The following is a 16,056-nucleotide window of genomic DNA, read 5'->3' as shown; positions in this document are numbered from 1 at the left end:
TCCAATATCAGCTTTACCAAAAATACTATAGTTCAGCCAAAGCAAAGACCTCAGAGGTTTTCTATGAAGTGCCATAAAGCATGCAGACATGTCTAGAAAGCTCTAATGCTTTGGGCTGACGCCTGCTCCCCGTTTCCCAGCATGCTTTGAAACCTGTAAGACCCTTCTCTATTTTTTTTCAGCCCGGCGTTGATATTGGCTGTGCTGTGGCGACACAATAAGGGAGCGAGAGACGGTCACGGGAGGGATCAGCTTTATTCCACCCAAATAAAAGCAATGGAAACAAAGCATCATTGCTATATTTAACCAAATCTGCAGCTTACTGCGACAAGCACATGATAATGATATCCTCTTAACAAGCGTCGGCACTGAATGACAGCCAATGGCGTTGATGCAGCCAGCACAAATGGTGGAAGAAAACGTCTTCAGCCGCAGCGATGCTACCAGACCTATGGGAATGTACAAATACTGATTATTAACTGTTAGAGTTATGTTCATACAGTTTCTGTACATTTAGACAACCTGTTATCATCTGTTTTTAAAGAAGGGCAAATGTCAGTCTAACATACGATCAGAAAAATATGTCAAAATTGTACCATGCTGCTTTTAGGGGCAAATTTAATTCATCTTTAAGGCTACTGCAGCAGTGACATTATATATATATATATATATATATATATATATATATATATATATATATATATATATATATTATTTTAATATTTTAAACATTATTTATTTACCAGTATATATAAATATTTTGAATGATGTTTTATTTTTATACTTTTGAGTGTGTGCTTTTTATAATATATATAATTTATATATATTTTTTTATTATATATATATATATATATATATATATATATATATATATATATATATATATATATATATATACCCAATATTTTTGTGCATGGATGTTATGCTTCATCACATCTTTTGCTTAGTAACATGTAATAACATGTAATCAAAATATTAAAATCAACTTAGTTAATATTTTTAATGCATTCCTTCTGATGAGATTATTCAGCAAGAACCAATTGCTCAAACATGACAGTAAAAAATTTCACAAAATATAAATGTACTCCCCCCCACTCCCCACCCCCCAAAAAATTCTTGCCATAACAAACTTTTGTAAAACATTACCTGAATCCCATTTCTCCATCTCTAAAAATAGACTCGTCTTTCATAAGTGTCTTTTTGTTGTTCTGCCAAATCTTAATTAGCGATTAGTCAGAATTATTCTCAAATTCCCTGATTCTTGTGCAGAGCTGTAGATAGTGTGGTGTTTTAATTAAGGAGAGGTCAGATGTCTTAACTCAGCAGGAGATGAGCGGAGTGACGCCACGGTTGGCAGGAAGCAGGAACGCACTCCAGGAAGGGTGTGACTTCACTGTCCCACATCAGTGCCCAGAATCTGCATCTGTTATTCCAAACAGTGCTTGGGAAGGAAAGAAGAATGAGATGGGGATCAGAGAGAATAAAATACAGGCGAGCTGGTAGCTGGTATAGCTAACATATATAAAAAAAAAAAAAAATTGGGATTCGCATGGCGGTCTACGATGGTTTATCATGGTTAACACTAACAACACTAATGGAAAAACATAAACGTGCTGTTTAACTGCAAAAATAATCAGCTGGTTGAGCTAGCTGAGAAGCCCAGTTGGATGCACATTAGCATCTCAAGGCACAGACTAGTGTCCAAATTCATGCTATTAATTAGAAAGTAAAGAAGCTACTACATTTCTGTGCAGAATCAGTACGCTAACTTATATATTATCAAACTTAAAGTCTGTTGATAATAAAATTGCTTGCTTTCATATCATAGCAGGTCATTAGGACTAATAGAAAAGTATGAAAAGGACATTTTACTCAGGATTGGATTTACATGCATGATTTGAGTCCATCAGTAAGTCTTCAATCTCTAACTCTGATGAAAAAAGTTTTCTTTCTTCGATGTGCAATAAGGCTCTCCTCAAGCTGTCTGGAAAGAATGCACTTCAAATTCACATTCACTTATATAGGCTACCATCAGTGTCATAGATTCCCTGTCTGCTTTGCACGGTCGTAATCGCAGAATCTCCCATACGAATTGAAAATAGTCCCCCCGGATGTTGAAAGACAAGACCGGTCTGATATTAAACCGGCTGGCAGGCCTCAACGCTGACTGACACCGTCCCAACGATAGCGAAATCTAGCAGGTGCATTCACGCGCTCTCCTCTGATCTGTACACCGACCCACTTGTCTTCTTAGTGTACTCTGTAATAAGCTGCTTCAAAGATCACTATGTATGCTAGCGACCGATAAGATCTGCAGTATGGAGTTCTCCTTTCCTTTCACGACGTCGTCTGCCTCTATTCACACCGTGCCTCTCTCAATCTTTTGGTTTTCTTAAGAAAATGTCAGTGTAATCATATCTTAATGCTTTGATAACGGGTTTTTTTTTTTTTTTTCATGGGAGAAGAACAGATATTCTAGTGTCTTAAAGGCCGAGGACGGGAATGGGAATGAAAGAAAACACCCTTGAAATTCGATTTTTCTCCAAGCGCGTGGGTGTAGCGGCCGCGGCGTTTGACCTTATGCACAATTACTTAATTGTTTCATTTAAAGACGTCGAAAGATCACACGAACACGTGATAAACAGAAGAAAGGTGCTGTGAAGTGTAAATGTGACATTGTAGTGTACTTTTGTTGTTGAAGTCTCTTCCTGCAGTCAGAAGTGGAAAGGAAAACAAACTGGCATGTCATAACCGCATGATTCAATTAGTGTGATATTTCAGTTATGCCAGCATCAGAGGACGTTCATTGTGATTGATGGCTGCTTATCGGCAGCAGAGAATAGATACAGTTTAATTGATTGTTTTAGGGAGGAACTGTGTAAAACACTGTTATAGGTACATAAAGACAAAGTATAGAAAATGTTCTCTCCTTTATCTTCATAATCCCGAGAGCACCGGCGCTTCATATACTTCCCACAATGCACATATAGGCTCTTTGAAGTAAAACTTTGTGCAGTGTTGTATTTGGCCAAGTTGAATGCTAAATGTAAAATGTGAGTGGTGTTCATTGTAAATTTAAAGTTTTAGATCATGTATTTTATAACACATTTTTCTGTTGAGCTTTATTTTCTATTTAATTTATGTATTAAGTTATTCATTGGCAAGTTAGTTTTTAATTATTATTATTTTTTTTTAAATTATGTAATATATATATTTTTTTATTTCAACTAACAAAATTTTTTTTTTTTGTTAACAATAACACTGGTGACAGATTGTCAGATCACTGAGGTTTTTAAGATATCATGAGTGGTCTATAGCATGCTGCTCATATACATTATGCTTCATAAGAACAGATAAAAAGAAAAAAAATTACCATTACATTACTTGCTCACAAATGGATCCTCTGCAGTGAATGGGTGGCGTCAGAATTAGAGTCCATCCCATGTTGTCAGGTCATATTGAAATCCTCCAACATGTTTGTTTGCGAACTGTTTTGAAGTGTTTTCACTTATATATGTGGTTTTTATATATATATATATATATATATATATATATATATATATATATATATATATATATATATATATATATATATATTGTACAGTGTTCCTGTAGCTCAATTGGTAGAGCACTGTGCTATCAAGCGCAAGGTTGGGGGGTTTGATTCCCTGGGAACACATGATAGGTAAAAATGAATGCACTGTAAGTCGCTTTGGATAAAAGAGTCTGTTAAATGCAAAAATTTAATTTAATTTTTAATTAAATATTTAAATTTAAATTTAATATATTGATCTGTTTTTAGTTCTCTTCTGATTCGGACAGGACAACTTTTTCACTGAAGAAAGCAATAATATGGATAGAGGAGTCACACTTTTAACCGGAGGTAATGGTTTGAAGTTCTTAACATGTTAATGAAGGATTTGTTTTTTACAAACATGCAATTTTTCACTTTACAAGACATTTAGTGATGAACCGGAGTGGTGTGGATTACTTGTGAATTATTATGATGTTTTTATCAGCTGTTTATACTCTTACTAGGGTGGCCATATGCGCCGTTCATATGGGACACATCCCGGACAGGATTTTAACATTGCCTAAAACATCCAGAGCAGTTTGACCAATAACATGCAGGTATTGTACATAATCGACCAATCGTGGGGCTGCGTGTGAGAAGGTATGATCTAGAGGGAACAATCAAAGCGATGCAAGTATGCGCACATGTTTGTTCGTTCGATTGACTTGAAGCGTTGCTGTGCACAAATCCCCCCCCAAAAAACTAAGTGCGCCAGAATGCTTTAAGTCAAACGAACGAACAAACACGTGAAAGTGATTCGAAAGCATAAGGAGCCGCCTGCTCTGCTCTTTATAGCTCTCATGAATGTTACACAACGATCAACCTGCACAGTGCAAATAGCCAAAACCTGGATATTTTAGGAAATATTAAAATCCTGGCTGGGATGTGTCCCGTATGAACGGTGCATATGGCCGCCCTAATTCTGACGGCACCCATTCACTGCAGAGGATCCATTGGTTGAGCAAGTGATGCAATGATACGTTTCTCCAAATCTGTTCTGATAAAGAAACAAACTTATCTACATCTTGGATGGGACGAGGGTGAGTAAAATTTCAGTGGATTTTCATTTTTGGGTGAACTATTCCTTTAAGTACACTTTGTTACAAACTAGCAGTTATTAGTGTGAACTTTACGACCCCATTTACAGGCGGCTGGCGCAATTCTACCCTGGTGAATAAAGCAGGGTGGATATTTCTGGTATTTGCTCCATTAGGTGTGACAGAAATGTTCCTGTCATATGGCTCCATGGTGCCTTGAGTTCATGTCAGGATACTGATTGTGCTCTTGTTGTTACAGTAAAACCCCGCAGGCTGCCGGCCTGCACCTCTCACACTGCTTTACCGTGTCCCAATACAGAAACAGCGCTGCACATTGGTTAAAATTACAGTTATGTCAAATCTCCTCATTACTGCCCCAAAGTTTCTGTATAGCATTTCACTGAATCGCTCTCCCCGGTGAGTGTCAGACGCACACACCTCCATCGTTAAAGAGGGTGATGGTGATGGTGGATGACAGCAGCCTCTGTGCATCTCCAGCCGCAGCTGCCCATCATCTTGAGTGACAGCTGAGAAAAGGACAAAAAAATAAAACTCCTCCCAAAGGTCTGGCAGCTGCATGTGCACCTGCAATCTCAAAACAGAGGCCTGTACCTACAGAAGCACTTGTTCGCTTTAAACTGGGCCAAACAAAGCCCTGCGTCTATACAGATATGAGGTTTGCTGAATGCATTGCTTGCTTTTTTTTCTGCGTAAGCTTAGCTTTGGAATCTTTTTGAACCCTAAATATTCAACTTCAAAATATAACTTGTCCTGCATCACTTGAGCTGTATGAGGATGATTAATACTGTGCCTTTAATTCTCTATCTTGTTGATGAGAAGTGATTTGAGGTATATTTATTTATTTGCTAGGAAGATGCTAAAAGTGGCACATAAGCGACAAAAATCCCATCTACATTGACGGAAGCCATATTTTTTTTAAGACTTGGTGGTGAACTTCTTTGACATGGGTAAGTAAGCAACAACCACACCAAACACTATTTCAATATCATTATGAAAATAGCAGCATTTTTATCAATTTTGAGAAATGCCTATTTATTTATTTTTTTATCAGATCTGTGAAACCATTGAAAAGTGATTATATATTAAAAAAAAGAAATTATATTAATTATTTTGTTCATCAAGGAGGCACTAAGTTGATGAAAAGTGACATTCAGTTTTTTACAAAATGATTATATTTAAATAAAAATCATTTTGGTTTCTCTACAAAACTATTAAACATTTTCTACATTGACAAAAATAAGAACCATCATTAATACTTTAGCATCCATTATAAGCAGCAAATCGGCATATTAAAATGATTTCTAAAGGATCATGTGACACTGAAGACTAGAGTAATGACGCTGAAAATACAGCTTTGCATCACAGGAAAATATGACATTTAAAAATATATATATATTTTTTTTTAATAATATTGTAGTATAGTAGTAATATTGCATAATTGTATACTGTTTTTACTGTATGGAATGTGTGATTGAAGAGACTTCTTTCAAAAACATGATTATTTATTCAGTGTCACATGATCCTTCTGAAATCATTCTAATATGCTGATTTGCTGCTCAAGTAATCAATGTTGAAAACAGTTGTGCTGCTTAATAGTTTTGTTTAAGCTGATTCTCTTTTTCAGGATTCTTTAATGAATAGAAGTCTTTTTTTCGGATTTTGTGGTGTGTTGCTCATCTCTTCTAAACAGGCACGTTGCTGTAAGGTTTAACACATGTGATTAGAGCAGTGCTCTGAGGACTCCAGCTTACAGCTTCTTCCAGTGCCTTGTTTTCCGCTCTTAATTTCACTTGCATAATACCAAATTGCTTGGGAGGATGCTGTCGGCTTCATCTTTTAATGAGTTGGATTGCATAGTCTGTAGAAAGCACAGTACGAGGCGGATTTTGGTCGTCTTTTGTGAAACGCAGCTAGCCGTGGTATTGTGTAACTATGTGACGGCATCCACTTTGATTTGGGCTAATGGAACCCCACCAAGATATACAATTAGAGGGTTGGACGTGTTAGGATCTAATTCCATCTCATCTCAAACAGCCAAACACATGCTGTGAGAGAAAATAGACACAACACGAACCAAAGAAGCCAAATAAAGCCGTTATTAGTTGATCACAAACCCAGAACAGATTCAGAATCAATGCTTCCTGGCACATTGAACGCCTTGTGCGGAGTTTAGAGGAAAACAACTAAAACTGCAACAATAGAAACAACAGATTCATTCTGGCTTGTAAAGAATTTATCATGCATTACAGAGCCAGCCCAGTTTTAATTCATCTGTGCATTAATACAGTATATACAAATGTGCAGTGTTTTTGAAAGGTGCAACATAATTTATCTTCATTGCATGTATATATGTTCTGACATACAGTATATGGAAGCAGGTAACAGCTCTTGATGGCATCTATCAATCAGGACTTTTATAAAATTATGTATTAGCTTCCTTTTAGTTCAGATGGATGTAGAATTGGAAAATGAATTACCTGTAGAATGACAGGAAGAGGGTTTTGCTGCATTTAAAATATATAATAATCAAATAAAATATATAAAATCTCTCTCTATAAATATCCGTGTATTCATTCTAATATTAATTCAGTTTCCTTAAATTCAAATTATGCATGCAGTTTGTAGCTGTTTTCCAAATGCATGATTCTCAATTCAGTTCTGACTAGCAATCAAACCTGCTGTCAGTGATGTTATATGATGGCCAGGGGTCAAAGGAACACCTGAAATATTTCTGAGATTGGACGGTGTGTTATTTTTAGAGTTGTGGAATGAGAGGGGAAAAAGTTGAGAGCTTTACAAGTAGGTCAGCTGCAGCATTGCTTCATATCGCTTTCAGTATTATTACCGTCCTGCAGCCTAACTTTTAATCCAGCTTGAGCTGCACCAATTGCACTTTCACGGACATCTTTTATTGTAGTCAAAACTGCTTACAGAACCAAAACTGAGCTTCGGCAAATACCTGAAAGAGTTTCAGAAGGGAACGATGGCCAACGGGTTCGATTTATTGTGCAGATTTGGTCATCAGTGTTGGGTGACATTATTTTTGAAAGTAAAGTATTATATTATAGTATCATTGTTCTAGAACTGTACAGTAATACTATGTAATCACTTGTCAGGTCAAGACACAATGCAAATGTGTGGTCACATTTGTCATTGCTCTGTGAAATTTCAATAGGAATCTTCATTTTTGAGAGTTTTGCATGATTATGCACACATATTTTACTCATGTTAAATGTGTTCATGGGAAATAACCACACTAACCAAACAGAAAGCTGCTTGGATTGAAAATGACATTGCTACACTATTGACAATTGATTGTCTGGAGACTGACAATAATGATTAGTCTGGAAAATGAAGTCATTATGAGTTGTTCTTGCATGGTTTAGGCTATATATTTGAAAGATAACATATGGAAGCCTGTTTCAGCCACAGGGATTAAAAAGATGGAACAGTGATGTTTTACCTCACAGTCTCAAAATTCCGAGATATAAGCTATACCTAATCTCACAATTCTAAGAAAAAGTTTTGAGAAATAAACTCCAGTTTGTGAGAATAACTAACTTTCAATTAAGCCTAAATTTTGAGATATAATCTCAGAATTGCGAGATATAAATTTATATAACTTCTACTTCTAAGAAAAGTTTCAAAATAGTGACAGAATTTAGATTTTCTTTTCCTTGCAATTTCAAGCTCATATCTGGCAATTCTCAGTAAATGCCTTTCAATGCAGAATTATTTTTCTCTGAATTATAAGTTCACATTTAACTTATTTTCTATATGTTTCCACCATGGAATTAAAAATAGAAAATGTAATTGTGACTTTTTATCTAAAAAACTATTTCAATTCTGAGTTTATATTTTCTTCTCAGAATTGTAAATTCTGCATTGAGAACTGTTTTGACTATGTCTTGCAGTTCTGATTCTGAATTACCTTCTGTAATTGTTTTTAATCCCACGGTGAAAATGGGCTTCCATAATAACTTAAGTATTATGGTGTAATATAAAAACAGAAGCATGGTCCTTTTTTTTTTACACCCAAAAACATGACTTGTAAAACTCTTTTTAGTTTTGCAAGGGCCAAAACAGTTATATCAGACTCAATAGTACTGCATGAGAGCGATGCTGGTTTGATTCTTTGATGTTTTCGGCTTTTATTTATTTAGTTTCAGTTAGCAGTGTGAAATTGTCTGGTGTTATGTGTTCAGACTGCATCGGGTCCTCAGGAAGCATTTGAGCTGCGGCGTCTCTCCGAGAGCAGAAACACACCAGGTGTCCCTGCAATTAGCTGCTGTGAGATTGATGAGATCTGGCTGGGCTGATGGAATCACTCTTATTTCATTACATCTGGACCGATGTCCATTTATTTACGAAGCACCGGCGGAGCAGGTGACTGCGCCATGATGGAAATGATGAGGTTTATGGTAGCAAGGCCCTCGTTTGAACTGTGACAGGTAAACAAACTAATTGATTTCAGAGGCCCCACGGAAACAGGAGCTGCCACATTTCCCACTTTTCTGTTTGCCGAACAGACGAAGCTGTCATCCGCAGCGGCTAGAACACGTCAAACGTGGAGCCGGTAATTTGTGCTGATGAATGACAAGCCGAGACTCTTGTTAGGTAGACGGCACGCTCATTAGAAAACACATTTTCAGATGTCAGTGTGCCCCCGTCTTCCACTTTCCTCCGTTCTTTGGATGGAGGAAAGGACGAAATAAACGCTGCTTGAATATTGCGATGTCATAGAATCAAGCAGAAGGGACTCAAACCTCAATTGACACGTCTGGTGTATCCGAGCGTGTTTTGAACGCTGACAGCCATCTGCGAGGGGTTCCTTTCACTCCTGCTAATGAGCCCGATCTCCTCTGGACCATCCCGGGAGACACGTTACAGCTGTCGGACCCCTCGGCTCGATCCTGCGGCTTGCAGCGAAGAGCCTCAAACGACATCGACTTCCGCCGCCAGAGAAAACACAAAGCCTCTGCTGACTCGCTTTCATGAGCGTGTTTGTGCACATGAAGGGTTGTCAGAATGAGTTGAAATGTAAACTAGCGTGTGAACGCTGCTTCTGCTGGTGGTGCGTTTAAGTTCTTCAAGTAATGCCGTTATATTATTCAGTTGTGTGTGTGTCACTGAACTCACATAATTTACTCAGAATGTCCAGTGACAACAGATACATATTGTAATAAACATGGTTTAAATGTAGGCTATACCCTAAATTAATCTAATAAATATACAACAAGAACTGCAAGGAATTATGGGGGAGACCAGGGCTATTTGTCACCCACTGTAAGGTTAGTTCACTAATTGATTTCGAGTCAAAAGTCCTGTCACACGTATGCATGCTTTTGTCTAGGTGATTTGTACAGTATGTTGGTTTGCAAATCTCTTCAAAGATATTTAGATCTTCAAACTAAAATTGCAATATCATCATGTTTTTGTAATAGCTACCAGATTCTCAGTACCATTTTCTCAGGACAGAGATGTCAGTCGTCACTTGCTTATGTAGATTTGCGCAATTTGTTTCAATATTTTTGGCCAAAAAGATAGTTTGATATTTCAACGCTATCTCACGGCCAATTCGTACGTATTTTAGAGGTGGCTTATTTGTACGAACTTGTACGACGTCACTCGAACGATTTTATACGATTTGTCTAAACCCCAGTGACGGTTAGGTTTAGGGGCGGGGTTAGGTGTAGGTCATTCGTACAAATTCAAAATACGTACGATTTGGCAACAAATTCGTACAAATAAGCCACCTTGTGAAAAATTTATGAATTGCCGTGAGATCGGGTTGGATATTTATGTTTGTATGTAACAATGTACATTTAGTGATTTTTTTTTTTTTCGTTCTAATTCTTGACTAATTCTACAATATAATATAATATAATATAGACTATTTGTTTAGCCAAGAACAACCAGAAATGAATTTCAACCTTTCATTCCTGAGGAGGAGTATAGGAACAAGAATTAAAGAAGTAAGATTATGGAACTAGAAGAAAAATGGCCAATTGGAAATAAAGTCAAATGTTCTCACTCTGAAAATCCCAGACAACAATTTCATCCATGAGACGGCAAAGTAAACTGAATAAGCTAGATGATAATTTCCCATAGCTGGGGATCATTTCACTGAAATACAAATTTGTAATAATACCAGAAGAGAAGAAAAACACATTCTGCTCTTTCTAATTCTAGCCCGTATCAACTGTTTTGCAAGGCTTTTTATGTAAAAAGCAAATATCTTTGTTTCTGCTTCCAATTGACTGCTGTCTAGGATTTACTGCATTTGAATCTAATCACGAAATCTAAATATTCACAAAGCACAAAGATATCTCGCAGAAGCAGCCAGCCGTTCATTTTGAAATTTGTCTACTTTATTAGGGCTGAAAACCGTTTCCTGTGCAGGAAAAAGAATCAAAATCAGTGAGAAGCACAGAGAATAATTTATCATGGGATGAGTGTCATTGGAACCTGCGATTCAATTAAACTCTATGTTTAATTTTGCCTCAAGATCAAGAGTTAAAAAGCCTATTAAAGTGGCTCTCTTGATGCCGAATCTATCTGTTATCAGCATGTCGAGGAAATTCGAGAGCCTCTCTGGTGTGCATCTCTATCTGTGACACACTGTCAGTATTGTTGAGGGGTTTGTGCTGTCGATGACATTATTCATGGCATCATACGACAGGTTGGGATGAACAGGGAATATTATAACAATAATAACCAGCTCCATGTTCACAACAATAATAATAAGAACTGTAATGGTTTTAAAGAATTGCAAGCAGCATTATCACTGTCCTCTCCACAGAAACACGAGACATCACCTGCTCTTAACATCCTTCACCTTTGTACGTAATAATTTGTTAAATAATGTTTTAATTATGAACTCATGGGCTTCGACTAACAATGTCTTCATCCTTTTGTTTTTGTGGTGTGTTAAATGAGCTGCAATATTTATATGGTTTAACATTAATGTCCCAGATAAAAATCTATGAATGTCACTGCATTCAGTTACAAAATATAGCATTCATTTTAAAGAAAGATGGCACATAGTCAAGCGAAATCAAGTCCATCTATATATATATATTTCTAGTAAAAGCTCTAGCATTATTTGATTTTGGTTTGGTTTTGTTTTTTTACACCTAATGCAGGGACATTCCAGCTTTTTTTTTTATTGTTCAAATGTATTTCAGGACCACTATATATGCTAATGATCATAATAAGGCTTGCGAATTAAAAGCACGTTAGTTCTTCACAGTGTGACTCCTGCAGTGATCTGTGCAGCAGTCTTTGTCAGTGATTGTGAACCTGAGTTGGATGAAACGTGGCGCTCTGATTGCAGGCTGATAACCAAAATGGATCAATATGTGTGTTGTAAAGGTTAAATGATGCTCTGTACTGTGTTGTCATGGTGCAGCGTGAGTCAGGATGAATGATAAGAGCGGCTCGAAACTACAAGCCACTAACATGGCCTTATATCACGCTATAAGTAAATCAGAAGAAGGATTCGGCCATCAAAATTTCTGTGTGTTGAAATGAGAAATGTGTTGAAATTTGCAGTGCTCTGTGGGCTTGTGCTGCATTCCCAGGCTGCGTGTTGCTGACGGCGCTCCTGATGCTGTTGCGTTTTTCTCCAGGAGGATTAGACACTTCCTGAGTTACGTAAGTGAGCTAATGAGCTGTACACACTCCTACACACACGCACGCTCATACACACTCCAGTCCCTGTGGGGACCTCAGACAGACAGCCTATCCTCTCTCCCCCGGGCCTTCTCACTGCCTGCTATATACACCAGAGAGAGAGAGAGAGAGAGAGACAGCAATACATGAACTGTACCGTGTATTGAAGGACACAGAGACAGTGTAAAAATGTTTGTGACTATCACTGTTCGTCTGTAATTCCTCTGATTTGAATAGTTTACTTCCATGTTATTCAAACTCCTCCTGTATATGGTATGTGTATTGAGGTGTAGTATGCACATTTGTGAAATCCTTTTTTTTTTTTAATTCAGTGATAAATGAATTGGATGTAATCACATCCATTGTTTTCTTTGACTTGATTTCCTAATTTTTTTTAGATATAGTTTTTCTTGCCTCCTGAAAAGTGTAAAAACAAACAAACAACAACAAAAAAAGTACAAAATTGAGGCAAATATTGTATATGCGTGTGTGTGTGTGTGTGTGTGTGTGTGTGTGTGTGTGTGTGTGTGTGTGTGTGTGTGTGTGTGCTCTTGTCTTTGTGACATATCAGAACACACCTATGTATAATGACATGGGTATGACACAGGTATTATAAGGAGAGGGTGACTTATGAGGACATAACCCATGTCCCCATTTTTCAAAAAGCTTATAAAGCATACAGAATGAGTTTTTTTGAGAAAGTAAAAATGCAAAAAGTTTCCTGTGAGGGTTAGGGTTGGGTGTAGGGTTGGTGAAGGCCGATAGAATATACAGTTTGTACAGTATAAAAACCATTGCGCCTATGGGATGTCCCCACTGTTCACAAAAACAAACGTGTGTGTGTGTGTGTGTGTCGTTATAAAGCTTTCATTATCATAAAAACATATTAAATACTGTAATATTGTTTAACCATTTCACATAAATGGTTGAATTATCTATATAACTATATATATACATGGTTTCTTTTCTATTTATACTTTATCTTCTGTTCTGTTCAAACTTATGTTTTATATTAAGTGTTTGTATAATATATTTGTGCGTGTTTTCGTATATATATATATATATATATATATATATATATGTGTGTGTGTGTGTGTGTGTGTGTGTGTGTGTGTATATTTCAAAGGGCATATATGCATGTGTTTGTGTGTAGTAAGTTAGCTTTGAGGTAATACAATATATACAAATAGATTACCTCTTGTCATTTAGACGATATAATACCTTGACAAGCTTTATTATAACCAATACTGTACCAATTTGTTTTCACAGTGATTTTTAAATGACACACACACACAGATTTGTAATGTAATTCATGTTTGTTCAGCTTGTGAAGATCATTCTGAAACTACTAGAATGTGTTATATGAGAGCATTGTGTGTATGTGGTGTCTTTTCTCAAGGTCAGCAATGTTTCCTTACACTTCATCATATGATGTCATGCAAATATCCGTTGTTAATCAATCAAAGCATAAATTAATTTGTCTGATTCATTCCACAGATGTTGTCGGCCATGAGGAGGGTTGTTTGCATCTGAATACTCTCATGTTCAGAACAAGCAATGAGATGGTGAGTATTATTTCCTTCATTCAGATAACAACGGCACAAAAGGACAAATCAGTCGTCCTTGGATCTGCCCCTCCACACAAAAAAATATCAACTATTGTGAGTGTTTCAACTGCGGGAACATGATGAATTGTTTTCATGGTAGCAATGAGCTTAGTAATTGTAATGAGTACGTATTAATTCCCCAATGAACGTCAAATATTTAGATTTACCCCTTAATTAAAATGTGTACTTGAATGCTTATCTCCTCTGCTATATTACCTCTACTGTGAACAATTAGGAACTGTTTTAAAGACACTGGCTTCCATAAGCTAATTGTTTTCTCTTTTTTTCAGGGAGACTCTATCAGAACTGGCCACTAATTAACAGAAATCACAGTAACTATTGCATAGGTAGCTTGTTAATTAATGGTCTAAGATGCAATTAAATTACAAATGCACATCCTAATTTACTAACCAACTTCTCTTAATCCTGTGTAATTTCAGAGGGATCTTGTTAAATCGAAAAGCGGAGTGATCAGGGTGGCAAAGTGCTAATTAAGCTCTGAATGGAGGGGGGGGGGGGGGCTGCATCAACAGAGCACAGGGATGATCCTTCGCTGTCTGTTTACATCGCTGCAGTGCATTCTGGGAGGTCACCCCACAACCTGGGGCAGGCATACTGTTATGCTGCTCCGGAAAAAAAAGAAATTTCGTAAGACAGATAGAAACAGCACTTCTAAATCCCTTCGGCTCTACGTTTACGGACGCAGATGCCTTTATCTGTACTAATGCCGTCAATATTTAAAGCAGGAAACTTTTATTTCCAAGAACTGAAGCCTTTCCACAATAAAATATGTGGACGGTGAGTTATTTGTTGCTGCACCAGAAGCACAGATTTTCTGTTACATGATGGAGGTTTCTTTTTGGTAAGAAAAGTCTCTTTAATGTCCCATTTTTTTCAGAAATATGATAACTGAGTCTCTGATTTTTCTGCTCCTCTAGTGGTTGAAAAGAGATCTCAGAAATATCTCAAATGGTACTCAGATTTGACAAGATGCCAAAGATAAAAGAAAAAACCTCAGCATTTCTCAACAAATCCTTAATTGGGGCTTCTTTGTTTCAGAGATCTCAAAAAATGTCTCTAATTTTCCAACAGGCTCCGAATTAACGTCTCAACAGATTCTTGTTGTTTTTCTCTTGAGAAAACAACTTTGGTGATCTTGCATGTGATCCAAACTTAAAGTGAGAAGTTTTTATTTTGAAATCAAACAATTGTCATCGAATAATCTTATAATCTGTCTATCCACATTCATACTCTTACTGTGTGTGAGCAATCATTTTCATTTTTAAGAAAAACATCTGAGAGAAAGTTGACACTTAAATGAAACATAATGGAGGGACGCATTAGCCAAATTCAATCGAGGATACGAGACGTTTCTTACCACAGGGTATTAAATGACAAAGTCAAATGAGGTATTGCGGTAAAACAACTTTGCAACTCTGTAACTGCAAGTCAAATATTTTATATTTGTCTCATGCTTGTTGACCACAATTTCCCTCATTTTTAAGTGTCTCCTGTAAGAAAACGTGGCCCCTGTCATATACGGTTAAGATGCCTTCCTCTGGGCTTTAGGAATCAGACAGACAACATGGCTTCCTCTGATTAAGAGTGTAAGAAATCCTGTTACACACTTGCAGCTGAACGCCTGAGAATATCACCACTCTCATTATTGGGCTGGGATTTGAAGAAGGGCTTGTAGCGTTCCTCATTGGGAAAATGTCTACAAACATCTTTTCATCCTTTTTCCTCTATATTTTGCTCCCTCAGTCCATTGCGTTTCATCAGTCTTGTAAAACAATGAGTAGTCATGTTTGTTTTCTGCATGCCGTCGTATGGTCAAGGTGACTCTTTGCTAATGCGTGTAATAAAAGAATTGTGTAGCGGGAAATGCTTACAGCTGTCTGTAGCGCTCTGCTTCCACAAAGAGATCTTTTAGTTTTCTTACATGTTGCATCATAAAGAACAGACAAAAGGAAAGTTGCATGGTCAGTAAAACATTACGATGTACGATGGAGTTAATTTTTTATTTTTGTTTTGCAGCTAATTGGTTTGAGAAGACGTAGAGAACAATTGAATGAAACAAAAAGAAATGTATGAGAAGGTAAGACTGATCTTTCAACTTGCTACTAAATGAGTCTATGAATGA

The 16,056-nt window shown here is 36.9% G+C and overlaps 1 long non-coding RNA gene across 1 annotated transcript; it reads left to right on the top strand.

Moving 5' to 3' along the window:
• The first annotated feature begins 12,185 nt into the window (after positions 1-12,185).
• On the top strand, positions 12,186-14,931 carry LOC113115832 (uncharacterized). The gene is made up of 4 exons (XR_003293948.1): positions 12,186-12,288; positions 13,804-13,871; positions 14,204-14,260; positions 14,354-14,931. It is a non-coding gene; the product is annotated as an uncharacterized LOC113115832 (long non-coding RNA).
• Positions 14,932-16,056: the final 1,125 nt, after the last annotated feature.

Source organism: Carassius auratus, chromosome 16 (assembly GCF_003368295.1).
Source record: "Carassius auratus strain Wakin chromosome 16, ASM336829v1, whole genome shotgun sequence".
Taxonomy (NCBI): Eukaryota; Metazoa; Chordata; class Actinopteri; order Cypriniformes; family Cyprinidae; genus Carassius; species Carassius auratus.
Note: the sequence above shows the minus strand (reverse complement) of the source record. Positions and strands in the feature narration are given on the sequence as shown.